Source organism: Tenrec ecaudatus, chromosome 17 (genome assembly GCF_050624435.1).
Source record: "Tenrec ecaudatus isolate mTenEca1 chromosome 17, mTenEca1.hap1, whole genome shotgun sequence".
Lineage (NCBI taxonomy): Eukaryota > Metazoa > Chordata > Mammalia > Afrosoricida > Tenrecidae > Tenrec > Tenrec ecaudatus.
In genome coordinates this window covers 78002323-78019485 of record NC_134546.1, presented here as the reverse complement: position 1 = coordinate 78019485, position 17163 = coordinate 78002323, and the positions used below count along the sequence as shown (strand labels likewise).

Genomic DNA, 17163 nt, shown 5'->3' with positions numbered 1-17163 from the left:
TCAGGAGCTGCGCCTGTCTCGGCTTTTGGACACATGCTTATGAGATTTCTTTCCCCTGTGCCGACTTCTCCTCTCCAACTCCCCGTTTCTGTGGTAGGAATAGTCGGAACTACGACTCCGTCTTCCCCTGGACCTGTTGTAGTAGCTGTGACGGTGGCCCAGCCTCTCTCTCCAATCTCAGCTCTTCCCATAGGATGAGCTAGTCCCATCTGGGGACAGGTACATGTCTCTGTCCGCTTCCCAAAACTCATTGTTGGAATTTCGGAACACGTGGAGAAACTTGCAGTGCTTGCCGCGTGGGCACTGCTGGGTCTCGAATAAACCACAAATCGCCATTTGCCACCAGGTCACCGGGCAGAATTCGCACTGCATCTGTCGTCCCGCTTACCACCTTCCATTAAACAGAGAAAGGGCTGCTTGGAAGTCTGATTGATACTGGACATACACGTTGCCCCTCAGATGAGGTTCAAAGTTGCAGCTGACCTTGAACTGTACCACCTTCCCCACGTTCTTGAACTCAGGGAGCACATCGTCATAGAACTCCAGAAACTGCTGGTAGGTCTCGCTGTACTCCAGGCTGGCATCCGGGTCATAGTCATCCACTTGGCACTGCTCCATGCCATACGTCGTGAACATGCTTTTCACAAGAAGGGCGGGACTCGATGCTGGGAAAGTGTGCTTCCGTGCATCGGCACGCTCCGGTTTTACTGTAGAATGGACAAAAGGCCCGGTCTTTCTCCAGTATTCTTACATCCAAGGGTGGCTCTGGGTTTTGCCATGTGGCACCGTTTTCCAACTCATTTTCCGCCTGATGCAGCATCTTCTGCATGGCTTCCTCTTTCTCATGCTTCTCCTGCAGCTTCTGCTCCTCCTCCTCCTCCCGCTCTTTCCTCTGCTGCGCTTCCCATTCTTCTTTTAACTTCCGCTCTAGTTCTTCCTGCCGTCTTCTGGCCGCCTCTTCCTTTTCTTTCTTTATCCGGAATTCTTCTTGGGCCTTCTGCTCTCTCAGCAACCACTCCTCGTGTAAATTTTGCCTCTCTGTCTCCTACAACTTCTGCTCCTCTTGGTGGCATTCTTCAGCTAAAGCCACCGCATCTGGCTCCTCCAGTGACAGTCCTGAGTCTCCCAGTCGCGCGAGCTCCTGCCCAAGCTTCTTTCGCTTCTCCTTCTTCAGGGTGGCCCTGTACTTCTGTGGCTTCCACTGCCCCTGGACGCCCCTGACAGATTGGGCAGCAAGTGCAGCAGCTGGCCGCTCATCAGGATCAGCTCATTGCCTGCCCGCTCGCTCACTCTTCAGGCGCAGCCTGAGCGCGCTTCATCCCTTACCTCTTTGGCGACTACCCTCTCACCACATGCGACCTCAGACCCTGGGAGACACTAGCATCTCTGGGCTCCCCCATCTTCTCGGCGGCTCCCAGGCCCAGCGCCAGGCCGGAAGAGAGCCACCAGTAGAGTTTTATAAAGCTCTCTCCAAATCAATTTGAATGCAGGCAGGTAAATCAAGTTAGAAGGCAAACAAATGAGCATTTGAGGGGATTGTGGGTACTTATCAGGAAGAAGTTCTAATAATACTGAGAATGGTTGGTGAGAAAAAGGCCAGGAAATTTGAGCTGAGGTTTTTCTTTCCTGTAAGACAATGCACCTGCTCATTCTTCAAGGGCAGCAATGGCTGAACTCTGAAAATTTCAAACAAAACCTTGCCTCCCCTGCTCTACAGCACTGCTGTTATTCAGCTGTCACAGACTGGGCTACTCCAGGGGAGTCTAATCCAATAAAAGGCATCAGTGGTCCCATGTGGGGAGATGCCTCCCTGCCATTTCAGTGGCTGGTGACATGATCTCATGTTCTCACTCTGTAGGAGACAGCGGACAGTTTTCCTCTTCTGCTGAACAGGAAGGTGCCTCTGAGACTTCTGCTCTGAGGGTTTCTACCCCTCTCAGGAAGTGGTTTCTCTCACTGTGTGTCTTGCACAGTAATACATGGCCGTGTCTAAGTCCTTCAGGCTGCTCCACTGCAGGGACATGGTGCTGATGGAGTTGTCTGTGGAGATGCTGACTTTTCCTTGGAAGGATGGGTTGTACTTTGTTTGAGAGTTTTCAGGATCAATTCTTCCTATCCATTCCGAGCCTATTCCAGGCATCTGCCTAATCCAGTGCAAATAGTAGCTAGTAAAGCTGAACCCAGATGTCTTACAAGAGATCCTCAAAGATTCTCCAGGTCTCTTCATCTCTGCCCTAGACTGCACCAGCTACACCTGGGCACAGACACCTGTGGAAATAGGATTCAGAGATCAGAGATTTCCTCTTCACACACTGCCCTCCATTCTTCTCAGACCCTGTGGCGATCCTGACCTGGGAGAAGAGTAATGAGGAGAGTTAGGGTGGCAGAACTCCATCTTGCAAGGAGGATGGAAAGTAATCACATTGTGGTCCCCAGCTGGGTGATGAGGGTGCTTCCCCTGGGGAGGTAGCCTGTGGGTCTAAAATGGGTGTCTTCCACTTTGCATATTTCTGCCCTGCCCTCCATGTCAGACTCCTCCAGCCTTATAACCATGGAAACCCAAGGCAGGGGGAGGTGTGGGTCTTGGGACTGTTGAGAGGGACAGAACCTGATCCTAATAACATCACACAACACACACAAAAAGACACAAACACACAGTCATTGGCACATTAACCCCAGAAAGTATTGAACCGTGGTTCTCCACTCAGTGCATCTCTCAGTCCACACTCAGGTGACAGTGGTTTGAAACCCGGTGTGAAGCTGCAGCCCAAGGAGCCTGGGCCCTCACAGACAGTCCCTCCTTACTGTCTGCAGGGAATTATGTCCAGGATAGAAAGTACCTCTGACTCCTTAGTGAAGACACTGAAGAATCTTATCTCCCAAATGGTCCCTTTTCAGTAGACTCTCAGGTATGTCCTAGTGCTCAGGTCTGCCCTGTGCTTCCTGCTGCCTGAGGAGAGGAAACAAATCTTAGGAAATGTCAGCTTTACTCGGAGTGCCAGACAAATCTGTGCAGATTAAAGCCAAAGATGAGTGTGTCTCTCTGAACACTCATGGTCAACCTGGCCCTTGTTACCAACTCTCTGACAGTGGAACTCTGTTCACAAGAGAAGTTAAAAGTCCAAAATGTGGAATATTTCACCTTCATTAGTTTCATAATCTGTCTAAACATTACTCTGATCTACTGTGATCTAAACTAAAGAAAACCATCAGTGAGTTAACTTTTCTCTCTGAAGAGGAGGCCTTGGAGGTTAGAGAACACCAAGAACCGCTGACATAACAGCCCACAAAGATAATGTCCTACATCTGGGTTTTGAGAGTAGTGACAGGGGACTTTAAACCACATGAGGTGCAGCTAATTGTTTCTCCCTTTCCAGAGTGATGATCATTGAAGACACATGGACACCATTCATCTAATGCTATAATGAATCATAGATACAAGTGTCCTGAACCCTATGACCAGAAGAAATAGGTGGTACCTTGCTATCAGTACCCACTTCGCTGTAAAAGGTAGCATTAGAAGGTCTTGGGCAGAGTGGGATAAAAAGTGAAAGAATACACACGCATGCACACACACACACACAAAGAAAATAAAAACACTAGGCTTACCGCTTGGGTAGACTCGTGGAAGTCCTGAGAATACGGCTGTCAGCATCCCTTCAGGTATGGGACTGAACTCACCCCTTGGAAAAACTTCCAGTCAAATAGTCCACAAACCTCCCAAGGAGCAATTGTCCTGGGGAGATACAATAACCTTAAAACTATCAAACTTCTGTGATTCAAAGGGCAACATTTATCCAGGGAACATTCAGAATGTTTGGAAAGAAAAGGTAATTGTAACAGGAGTTTGTGTGTATTGCAGTCAATGAAATGAAACAAGAGTGTATAAATAGTTGAATGAACATTAATTTTCTCGGTACACCTTCACGCAATCCACAAGAAAGTGTAAAGATAAAAATAGAAAATAATATTAAAATGTTTCCCTTCAGTTCTCCTCTGATGTGGAGAGAGCACCTCAGCTTGTGGGTTATGCACTCAGAGTCTCCCAAGAAAAGAACAAGGACCCAGAGAAGATATCATAATTCCATGCTTCATTCTCTTCCCTCTGTTCACTGGAGTTGAGAGTTATGCTAAAAAACATCTAAATATCAGTTCTCAAAGACAGGAAGAGGACTAAAAATCATGACACAAGGGAATGGGGTAGGGGAGGCCCAAATGCTGCTAGGAAACCTGTATCTTGTTCCCCAGGCACTGAGTCTTGAATCTGGGTCATGTGCCTGTTTGTCCTGAGACCCTGTGCAATACATCCCAACATTCCCCTCATGGTGCTTACAGTCTGGTCTCACATAGCTTCCCTGACCTACTTTTACCTGCATCACCACACACATCAAATAGGTGATTTATTCCTGCTGTGGGGACCCAGGTACTTGAGATAATCTCTTGAAGAGTGAATCATTGTTTTATAACATCCTTACTCCTTATAACATACCTCATGTAGTAGTTTGTGCATTTAGTCTTCAATTTATCTCAGGATAGACAAGAGTGTTCTCTGAACACCATCTGCCTGGACTCAGCCCAAACCCCTGAACTTAAATGCACAATGACACTGGTGTTTGTTGAATGCGTTTCTCTTTCTCTCTGCCATCCATCTACACATTTTCCTATCTCTGCTGTCTTTCTATCTATCTATCTATCTATCTATCTATCTATCTATCTATCTATCTATCATAAATCTATTAAATGGTCTATCAATCTGCTGAACTATCGATTTAGCTGTCAATTTTCTCTAAAGAGCCTGTCCATATTTCGTATCTCTCATCTATCTGAATTTTTATTATCTGTTTCTGTTTCTATTCATTTCATGCTTAACTTTATTTCTGAAATAAATCCAAGCTTAACGGGAGCAATATATTTTGGTTTTGGTTGAGTATGCTATGTATTGGTCACTGATTCTAGTTTGCTAGACCCATTTATTTGTTTGTTTACTTATTAAATTCTTGATGTCCTCATGGCTTTTTATTTAATTGTTAAGACCATAATTGAAAATATTAAATTGAATTAATCCACTATTTGATGGAGTTCTGCTTTTACTTATTTATTGCATTTAAAATATTAGCCAGAATTTGTATATTTGGAAGGAATAATGTTATATTCTCACCACCTGTTTGCTAGTTCTTTATACTGTGGTGGCTTGTGTGTTGCTGTGATGCTAGAAGATATGTCACTGTTATATAAAATGCCAGCAGGGACACCCAAAGTGAACCGATTTCATCAAAGCTTCCAGACTAAGACTAGACAATTTAGAAGGACCCCACTACATTCTTCAGTGGAAGAAGCTTTGAAAATCTTATGCATACTTTTGAAGTATTGTTAAATACTGACAGCCTAAGGAAAGGAATTAGGAAATCATTGAAGCTACTGTCAGAGGATGGGCCCCTCATGTTTGAGGGCACTCAAAATGTGACTGAAGTGGAGCTGGTTTCTTGGAAGGGAGTCGGCCATGATGGTGTGATTTGGGTAAAGCCTCTGGGAGTGGAGCCGTCAGGATCTTCATTTGCTGATAGAACATGTCTCAAGGTAATGCGAAACAGCTCCAAAAGTCTTCTGATGATCAAAGCTGATCATTTGCATACTATAAATTGAGGAAAACTGGAAGGGGCCAAAGATGATATGGGATGCTTGATGTTTGCTTGATATCCTTGGCATTAGTGAGCTTAAATGGACTTAAATGGTATTGCAAGTTGATCAGGAAATCATAAGATTTACTATGCCAAGAACAACACAATGAAGAGAAGGGGATAGCATTCATTGTCAGAAAGGATCTTGCTAAACCCATCATGGAATGCAGTACTGTCTGTGAAAAGATCATATCCGCCTTCAAGGAAATCCAACCAATACATCTATTATCAAACAGTACTTGAAAAACGCATTTGCTGTAAACTTTAACATACAAATAAGTGAGGTATAACAGCAATAAATAAAAGTTATATTTTATGTGCTCCTTCCTCCTCACTTTCTGCTGATGAGATTTCAATTCCATTATTATACATCCTATGTGTAATAGGTCTGATTTTACATATTTCGTATACATTAATATTGCATTCCTTTGTCATAAAAATAGACAAATTTATTGGGGGAAACAGTGCAATGGAGATGCATCCCCAGACCACAAGAAGCCAACCCTGTGCCCCTGGGGTGTGTCCTGAGATCTGTGGGTTCTGAGTGTCCCCTGCAGCTCAGGTCTCTCCCAACAGGGAGTCTGTTTCTGGGATCACACTGACTCCCTCTCCCTTTTTTCTCACAGAGTACTAGATGGCCTTGCCTTCCATTTCCCAACCGTCTATTTGCCAATAAACCGTGTTCTTATCATTGTCTCTGGAGGTGGTAAATTAACCCTTCATGGAGTCTGCATAGTTGTCAGTACGGAGATGGAAGTATTTACACAGAGAGCTAAGGAAAAGCTACATACCAAGGTATTTCTTATTTTCCCCCCTAGAGGGGCTGATATAATTTCATAGTATTGTAATGCTAATTTCACAGGAAGTAATTTTCTTTGTTTCTCATCTCTAACTTCATAACTGGTAAGTAAAGAGAAGATTCAACTATATATTCTGAGAGACTGCCTCAGCCAGTACAGCTGCCCTCCCCTCAGGTGTCCTGACGCTCTCAGGATGTGGATTTCTACAGCGTGTGTCTCACACAGGAAGAGGTGGCAGTGTCCTCGGAGTTCAGGCTGCCAATCTGTAGATAAGCTGTGCTGAATGACACATCTGAGGAGATGTCTTTTGGGCCTGTGCAAAGCCCAGGGCATATGTTGACTTCCCAGTGTGGGTGTTGATCCAGCCCATCCACTGAACGCCTTTTCCTGGTGCTCATCACACCTAATTCGTACCGTAGTTGGAAAAGGTGTGTCTGGAAGTCCTACAGGACACCTTTACCTACTCTCCTGGCTTCTGCACCTTGGCCTCAGACTGCACTAACTGCATCTGGGCATGCACACCTGTGAGGAAGTAAACCAGAAGGTGAGGTTCTGCAGCTGCTTCAGTGTTCTCTCCAGTCCATGTCTTATCTTACTGAGGGCAACTGCCAATAGGAAAATGAAGCCACATAGTCAGTCCTTGATGAGTGCACTTTGGTGTCAGTGGTTTAGGTACAGCCTATGTGGCAATGTCCTTGCTTATTGCTGTATAAGGGTGATGGCTTAAGCTTTGAACTCTATAGGGCATTTGTACATGCACATAATTCACATTCATGAATGCATTTCTGGTCTACATCAGGTATAAATAAGTGGAAACCTCGAGAACATGACGGAGCCACACACCAGGATAGCTTCGCTGCTCATCTCAAATGTTGTCTCGAATCCTGATTGTAGTGGATACATCTCATGATCTCATGATGTGGTTGGACAGTTGGTCATGACTGGTACAGATGTATCCACTTATACTCGAACCCTATAATTTCACTGACTTCATAGATGAGGTCTGACAAAATCAGCTTCTCATGGACTAATACTGACCAAGCAACGGGGCCATTGCTCTGTGTCTGTGATGAGATACAGTGATTTTTCAATGACTGACTGAGGTGGGTGTGGAGAGAGGTCTTACTCATTTGACTATATCACCCTCACTATTACTATATATGTATTGAGTGTGTTTTCATATATAGTCAGCTATATTTTCCATGAACTTCTGTTTTTTTACTTGTTTAAAATTATGTATACCAAAATGTTATTTTAACAGGCATAAAGTTTTCTTATTTCCTCTCCTCACATAAAAACCAGCCCACAAAACGATATATATATGAAAAATTGAAAAGCAACAAATGAAATAATATAAAAGTATGTAAAATATTCAGAACACATAAAAAACCAAGCAATACAATCTATAAAATATAAGGAAATATTACTTTATCACCCTAAGTTGGATAGAACCCCCTAAATAAATTTAATAATTTTGCAAGATGTATTAAGGATACATTAACAAGATTAACATAAGTTGTACATTTTAATCACAAAAAGTATCAGTATTGTGAAAAAGATTAACCAGAACCGATAAGATTAGGACATATCTCTACAAACTCAGATACTTCTCTAGTGTACAGTACCTATTTTCTGAAAAAAAAAATCATTCCTTGCCTGAATGGTCCTAAATCAATTCAAGTGCTTAGGGCTCAAAGAAACTCAGTAACCACTGGATGCTCTTCATTTAGAGGCCAGGGACCTGCTTTCTCAGGTTTTAGCTCGAAGAACCTAGGGACAAAGCATAAGGGGTGATCAAATGTAGCTCAGTTTCCCGGTGCTGGGTGATAAAACACCCTATACTATCTGTCCACTCATCCCTCTATAATGTCTTGTCATGTGGAGATGACCACAACTCTCTGCCCACGTACAAACTCTAGGCCCTCTCTGGACCCCTGCCACTCCATTTCCACTCTGGACCCCTGCTCTGTCTCTCTTGGACCATCTCCTCCTCTCTGAGTCAGGCACCTGCTCCTTATTCTGCAACATGAGCCTTGGGTGCACAGATGCTGGGAGTCCTTGCATGCACCATCAGAGAATTAAAGTGAATTGGCATATCAAATGTCATCCGAAATCTAGAGGAGGTCTATTCAGATGGGAACAGCTGTGTTCTGCTTACCTGAATCAGAAGCTATCAAACCCATGTATTTAAAAAACAAACAAACAAAATAAAGCAAAACTGTAAATTAAAATTTTATGAACTTCTAGAGACTGAGTATTATTTACTGTACCAGTGAGAAATTGCTGGGGCCAGTCATTAGTGGAGCCCCGAATTCTGTGGGCTTTACCTATAACCCCCCCCCCCAAGATTTTCAAGTATACATTCAAAATAAGCCCTGTGATTCAGACACTGGATTGGGAGTCTTTTATCATCTCAACAGATTTAGCGCCAGAGGAAGGTTAATTCATTGATTTTTCATAGCTGGAGGTGAAATATTTCCCCTATCAACCACACACACCATATCCTACCCATGAGACCTATGTGTGAGGATATAATGAACAGATATTAAAAGTTCAAACATAGAGGAGATTTTGCAGTGAAGGAAAGGAACATGGACAGGCCAAACTATAAACTACAACACAGGCATGAAGGTCAGAGTCTTACTGCCCAGGTGCTATAAAAGGTTCAGACTCAATCAGAAGAACACACAGAAATCTATCTTTTTCTCCCACTCCATCATTATGTAGATTCCCAGCATCACAATCCTGCATTACAATTTAGAATGGGAAGAATCCGCTCCTCTGAGGAGAAAAAAAAAACAAAACAAATTACATATAGCAAACATGGCTATGGTCTAAGTCTTTCCAGATTAGCATGAATCCCCACAAAACTTAGTTCTGAGAGCAGGGTGAAAAATGTACCTCGAGGAAACACTAAATACTAAGATAAATTTTCATTTATCTGAGTACACCCATCTCATTTCTAGACTGATTTTCTGTGTTGCCATACCTCAAATTTAACGCATTGTTCATATAGAAATTTTCCCAATGTTATTTTATGTTGAAAACTGAACTGAGCATATTTTCAATCTGTGAACCTATTAATATTCTTTACCAAACCGCTGTAGCTTGTCCAATAGAAGTGCGCAGGACACACGGTTCTGGAAATGGAGTGCTGTGTGAAACAGAGTCCTTCTTCCTAGAAGAGGAGACCAGGGGATAAAATTATCTGCAGAGCACATTGAAATCTGAAAACTAAGAGTGAGAAGACTACACTGGATGGATGCATGGATTGTGATAAGAGTTGTATGAGCCCCCAATAAATTGATTTTTTAAAAAGAAGAAAAGAAATGTCTAGGAAATAATGATGGGGACACATGTACAAATTATCTTGATACAATTGATGAGTGGGTACAAGAACTATAAGAGCCTTCAAAATGTTTTGTTTTCTTCAAATAGTGAGGACACTTAAGAGATGATCACATTCTAATAGAGAGTAAGTGAAGTGTAGCAATGAATAAAGAAAACAGAAATGACAATTAATTAATTTCAAAATATAATGAACGTAGTATGTGAAGCCATAAGGTTCAGGAAAATCTTCCAAGTTTAAAAGACAAAATGAAAATTATTTATGATTCCACAAAGTAGTATCATAAAGAGCAAACTTGCCATTATCCAAAACAGTTGACTAGGACTAGAACTCAGATTAGGAGCACCAGGAGGAAACATGCATTTAATATCTGTTAGGGAGAGTCCAGACTGCATCACTGACATGTTGTTTTGTAAATGTATCATCCATTTTGACTAAATGTCACCCTTTAGAGAGACTGGAACTGCCCCCATAGGGATCTCTAAACTGTAATCTTTTTGGACACAGACTGTCAGTTTAATTGTGCAAGGGGCCAGCTGGTGGGTGGTACCTGCTCACCTTTCAAATAGCATCCACGATCTTGAACTTTGTGTCACCAGGGATTGCTACATCATCATTTACAAATATAGAGAGAAACATAGTTTACAACAACTATTAATTGACATGTATAATATTTAACTGTAAGCAAGGGTTTTCCATCTCAATCCTATCCTCCAACTAATCTGGGCTGAGAACAGTAACCTCTGTCAACAGTTTCTGGGCTACAAGCCAGAAATAAAGGGAGAACATGCTTTCTATGATGTTCATAAAGATGACTTCATTATTTTCATTCCTCTTTTTATTTAGTACTGTTACACCTGTCTTATATTCCTATTCATGCTTATGCAAAATGAACCACATAGTAGATTTCAACAGATGAAAAAGTTTTTGTCTATCATACTATTAATTATGAAAGTGCTTATTAAGAGACCGTGTTCACAATCGATTTAAAAACGAGTTGTTGGTCCTAGTGTAAAGACAAAAAAGAAATTACCTACCTTTGCCATGTTCACACTCAAAATCCAACATTCATTATAAAATACATAATCAATAGAAAATGTAGACAAGAGCCTTGAATGACTTTAGGGTATGTAATAAAATTCCCAGAAAAGGATAGAGGCATCGGTCTTAAACAGAACTGGAAGTTGTCTCACATGTGAATGTCAGTAGTTTGAGAAATACCCAACTCACCATTATCAATAGGAGAAATATATCCCAAACATCTATAGGTATGGTAAGAGGGAAAATAAAATAAAAATCTAGGTTTTCTATATAAGAGTCTATCAAGAGTGTACCAGGCCTAAGAATGGCCTGTCATTTTGTCAAACTACAGTGGACACAAAAGGCCACGGAACCCATCGCCTAAATTATGCAGAGATATCAAGCCAAAAGAGGAGCCCCCACTTAAAATGAGGAGCACAAGAAATAGTCTGTCATCTCTAAAGGAGAATTTTCCAATTAGAACACCGAAATGGCAATGGTGAACCTTCCTTGAAATGCACAATGGTTAATATATTTCTGCCCAACATACCCGCCCTTCTCCTTCCCTCAGGACCATAAAGCAATCTTCCAAAAGTTGTGAAAAAAAAAAGAAATCTGGTTATTTTTAATTTAATTTCTCAGTGAACTATTTGAAACTCAATTATCCTCTTTTCATAGATTAAAAGTTCTTCTCTCTTCCCTGTCATCCTAAGAATGGTATGATTCGCCTTTAAAATAGAGTGCCCTTAACACATTCAACTGTATGACAGAAAGGAAATCTATGGATACAGTATTTTGTGAATGATCTTTTAAATAAAAGAAAACCTTACGTAAAAAGAAAAATATAGAGTGCCAAGAAGTCATTTATTGACAATATTCGAAAAAAGATTAAGATTTTCTTTTCTATCATTTTCAGCCAGTAATTAATACAAATTACCTCCTGTCATCATTTAAATCCAAGGAATATATAGAGATAATAGTGTATAAGTTTATTAGCTCCAAAAAATATATTGGCTTAATTCTGGATAATTACATGTTACTACAGAAAATGTTCTCTGAAGGAAATCAATTTAATAATAATAAGGAAAAGCCACCATTCCTGGCAAGTATAGGACAGCTATGGGAGGGTCTCAATGAATGACAGCTAATATCATTCCAACATTTCTGAACAATGCCAAGTACAAGAATTTAAAAATAATTGCCAAGGAATCCTATTTAATAAGTAGCCTACTTATATCAGAGTATAAACTACTGTTCACTTTGGATGAGGCAAGGTAAATAATTTCTAACAAAAGCTGCCGCTGCAATTATTATATTAGAAATAATTAATATGAAAAAATATAGATAGTTACTAGTAAATGGCAAAGTATTTCCAAGACAAAGTTTTATAACAAAAATAAGGGAGGGGTGGGCACATTTAATATAAATACTGAACATATTGTGATGGAATTATAATAATGCTGGCTTTTGAGAATAACATACTTTATTGAATGAGACTTTTTTTGAAAAGTTGGGGTCAATTCTTTAGTTATTTAAACTGTTCTACTTGAAGACCAAAAACATGTGGTTGGATATACAAAATAGTTATCAACACAGGTAATTTTAAAGAGCAAAACACGCATCAAATGAAATTTCTGAAGTTACATTCTCACTTCAGGATGGTGTGCCATATGCACCTTTTTCCAACTTTGGCTTAAAATATCTACAAGACCGTGGTCTTCGAGGCCTTGCTCCATCTGCCAGTTCTTTCCAATCCTCAGGAGACATTAGATGGTAACACATTCCATTCATCACCATCTTAAGGCACTCAGGATTGTCTTGAATGAGGGGTTCAAATGGGATGGTTTTACATAAGAAATGTTTTGAGATCAGAGGAAATCTGACGTTAGCGAGGACATCCAGTATAAAAGGCTGGCGATTCGGCGCATCATGTCCCAGCCACCTGACAGCAGCATCATAAACTTCCTCCTCTGCACTCACCGTCAGGGAGTCCTGGTTGAGCAGACTTGTTACTAGCTCAGCATCAAGGCGGAGAAACTCCTCAGTTTTGGAAACGTCAGGGAAATTATGGTCAATAAAGGCATCTGCAGTGGCTTTCAACTCAGGACAGACTAGACGCTCTGCTAGAATGCTTAGACTGAGACAGTTTGAAGCATCCACTTGCTCTTTCAAAAAATCAACACACATGTTCTTCACAGGTTCCATCTGGTACTGGTTTGCGGCATCCAACAGAGACTGCACATTGTTGGTACTCACAGAAACCCTAGCCGTGTAAGCAAATTCCACCAAGTGTTCAATAACTTCAGGGTCTACGTCTTTGAGCTCTACTTCAGAGGATTTTGATTTGAGCATGCCAGTTGTGAACATGACATTAAAAACTGGGCTGGCTGCAGCCATGACCACACGATGCGTAGGGATCTTTCTTTCCTGGACCATGAGAATCACATCGCAAAAAGTTCTCTGCTTTCGCATGTCATTCATGACTGCCATGGAGCCCATCAGAAATTTCGCTTCTTCCCAAGTGTCAGGTTTCTTCTCGGTCTTTCTCTTGCTGCTCTGTGACACCCTGGAGCCTGACATCCTCCCTGAGCTCGTCTCTTGTCTGAGGCTCTCCGGGCTTGGTGCGGATTGTGGACTGCAGACTGCGTTCCGGCAGGAGTCACTTCTGTGGGCCGAATGCTGAGGGCGGGCTGACTGTGGAGGCGATGGCGGCTCAGCCTCTGCGGAAACACCAGGCTGGGCTGTGCGGCCCTGGCAGCAGCTCCAGGGCAACCTAGGCTGCGTCCGGGACAGAGCTGTAGCAAGGTGGTGGATGAGCCTAGGATTCTGAAAATAAGAAAATTTTTGGTAGGGAAGAAAAAAGGCTAACAAAGAGAAGAAATAAAAATTCTTCTATCCATAAAAAAAGATGATTTGGACACATACCAGAGGGACTCCGTAGAATGCAGCCAAGGAGAGTTGCTTAGAGGGAAATTCACCACTGCTGGAACAATGGAGGAACATCATAAAGGTAAGTAGGCACAGACCCATGGGGTTTTGAGGGCTGGGGCTTTTGGCTTACCTCAGTGGAAGTCTGCTGGGGTGTGACCTTGGCCCTGCCACTCTACCTGCTGGAGCTGGGACCATCTGGAGCCTGTAGTGGGGATTGGTCTCAACACAGCCACAGTATGCTTTCACCTGCCTCAGGGCTTGGACAGGACCCGTGCAGCTCCACCTGTAGGGATCAGGGTTCAGCTACACTGTTGCTTCTGTTTACATCTCTGCTCTCTGTTCCTCCACATCCCCAGAAGGCTGTGCAGGGGCTTTTTCACAGCACAGCCACAGCTTGCCACAGCTGCGTCTGGGCAGGGACTAAACCCATACCCTGGCAGCTCCACTGGCAGGGATCAGGGTTCAGCTACATTGTTGCTTTTGTTTACATTTCTGATCTCTTTCCCCTATGGTCTTTGAGGGGTGCAGAGGAACTAAAGCTTTGCAGCTCCATGGGTGGGGAGTGGGACTCAGCTGCATAGTTGCTTTTGTTTCCCTCTCTTCCTTATAGTCCCTGCACAGTCTAAACAGTCTTACTTTTAAATTTTTTTCCTCATCTTTGTCTCTTTCCTGTTCTCTCACACTCTACTGCTGACCTCCAGAACACTCCCTTTGGCCTAGGGCATTTAAGACTGTACCACACCCAGCTAGGTGAGCTCCAACCTCTGTAGCTTGCCCAAGGCTAGGGAAAGGTCCTCTTTCCTTCCATGGGAAACTGCCCAACTTCTCACTGGGGGATTCCTGCCTGTGGCCTGTGTGCCCGGAGGCATAAAGCAGCTCAACCAACACTCACCAACATTACAAGCTGTTGCAGGAACCTCTGCTCACTAAAGCAGGCAACCCACCAGCCTTCTGGGACACTCTCATGATAGGGAAACCACAGGAGGATAAAGTGGTAGGTTAATTCCATAGTGAAATAAGCTATAGACAGTTGGAAGAAACACTCTTACAAGTCTCCCAGAGAGCCTGTGCCCTCTGACTCCCTGGAAAATGGTATCTGGCTCCTCTAAAAAAAACCCTATGCAAACAGCCATCAGCCCCAAACCTCAACATAAAAATTTGAGAAACAAAGGGACATGGCAGAATATATCCTAAACATAATGACATGCATAGAAGAAGCAGACATGGGGCTGCCACAGAAAGAAATTTTCAGAATGCTACTTGGAGTCATATAGGATATGAGGGAAACAATACAGAAAATGAATAAAATGATGGAAGATGTAAAAGCCATATACCAAAGGGAAATACAGGAGTTTAGGGAGGAGATAACAGAAACCAGTAGCAGCCTCTCAGACCTTGAGAAGCAATGGAGGAATCAGAGATCCGCATCAATGACTTGGAGGACAGCCAAGAAGACTTTAACAAACACAGACAAAAATCTAATAAGATCATCAGAGAACCTGAAGAAAACTTAAGAGTTATGTCTGATACTATGAAGCGAAACAATATTAGAATTATTGTCTTACCAGAAGAAGACACAACAAAGAAGTCATCTGAAACAATAGTGAGATAATTCTTGGAGGAAAGATTCCCCAGTATAGGAGTGAAAACTAGGCAACCATTCTGGAGTCTGAAAGAGCACCAGCTAGACTAGATCCCAAAAAAGAAGTCACCAAGGCACATAACAGGAAAATTATCCAAATTTGAATAAAAGGAGAAAATCAGAAAGGGGGGGCAGCTAGGGAAAAAGAAGCAATCACATATAAATGTTCCCAAATAAGATTATGCTCAGACTTATCAGCAGAAACTATGAAGAAAAGGAGTGAGTGGAGTAGGATATTCCATAAATTGAAGGAAAACAATGCAAACCCAAGAATACTCTACCCAGCCAAATTATTGATCAAGATAGATGGAGAAGTAAGAGTCTTCCCAGACAAGGGAAAACTCAAAGAATACGTTAGAAGAAACCCAGCCCTACAAAAGATCTTGCCAACCCAGTATGGGCAGAAGAGCAACACTCAACAAGCATATATTAGAGACCGACACCTAGAACAACCTCACCCAGAGGGCAACAAAGAGAAAACAGACTTCAAGATAACATTGGCTTAAGGATGGAAAGAAGTCAAGAATGATAATCACACACATGCACAGCACACTAATGAGAAAGGAAAGTGTGAAAACTCCTAACACAAAAGGTATAAGATGACATCACAGAATCCGCAGATGGAGATAATAAACCTGAATATCAATGGCCTGAACTCAGGTATTAAAAGACTGAGACTAGCAGACTGGCTTAGAAAACACAACCCATCAATCTGCTGCCCACAGGAGACACATCTCAAAGCTACAGACAAAAATCGGCTGAGAATCAAAGGCTGGAGAATTCTTACAAAGCAATCAGCAATACAGAAAAAGCAGGGTTGCAATTCTAATCTCTGATGAAATTGACCTCCAAGTGCGAACCAAAAAAGAGATAAGGAGGGACACCATATAATGTTCAAGGGAATGGTAGGCAAAGAACCACTAAGCATTGTAAACATATATTCCCCGAATGAGAGACCCACTGAATACGTCAACCAAACACTCCGAAAAATTAAAAATGAAATTACAGACTCGACAATTATAGTGGGTGACTTCACCACACCACTCCCTGAGAAAGATAGATCACAGGGAAAGAAACTCAACAAGGAAGCTAGAGAGCTAAACTCCACAATTAGAAATTTTGACCTGATCGATATTTACAGAGCTTTTCATCCAAAAACAAAACAAAACAAAGTCATGTTATTTTCAAGTCCTCATGGCACATATTTGAAGATAGACCACATGCTGGGGCATAAGACAAATCTACTTAAATTTAAGCACATCGAAATAATACACATCTCTCGCTCTGGCCACTGTGCCATAAGGCTGGAAATCAACAAAAGGAAGAAAAAGAAACAAGAGCAAACAATTGGAGGATGAATAACTCTCTACTGCAAATGGAGTGTGTACTGGCGCAAATTTGAGACGAAATTAGGAAATTTCAAGAAACCAACGAGAATGAGCAAATTATGTGCCGAAATTTATGGGACACAGCAAAGGCAGTCATCAGAGGAAGTTTCATAGCAATACATGCACATCTGAGAAAGGAAGAGAGACTCAGGACTGATATGCTGGCACAAAATTTACGACTAGAGAAGAGTCAGCAGGACAATCCTACTACTAGCAAAAGAAAAGAAATTATAAAAATCAGGGCTGAGAATCAGGAGAGGGAAAATAAGAAAACTATAAAAAATAAACTGTAGAAAAAACGAACACCAATCCTACACAAAATCTTCCAGAGCATATAAAAAGATGGCAAACTCCC

The 17163-nt window shown here is 42.0% G+C and overlaps 1 pseudogene; it reads right to left on the bottom strand.

The window, feature by feature from the left end:
- On the bottom strand, window positions 1–13337 carry LOC142430526 (U2 small nuclear ribonucleoprotein auxiliary factor 35 kDa subunit-related protein 2 pseudogene; annotated as a pseudogene).
- Between the last annotated feature and the right edge of the window lie 3826 nt (window positions 13338–17163).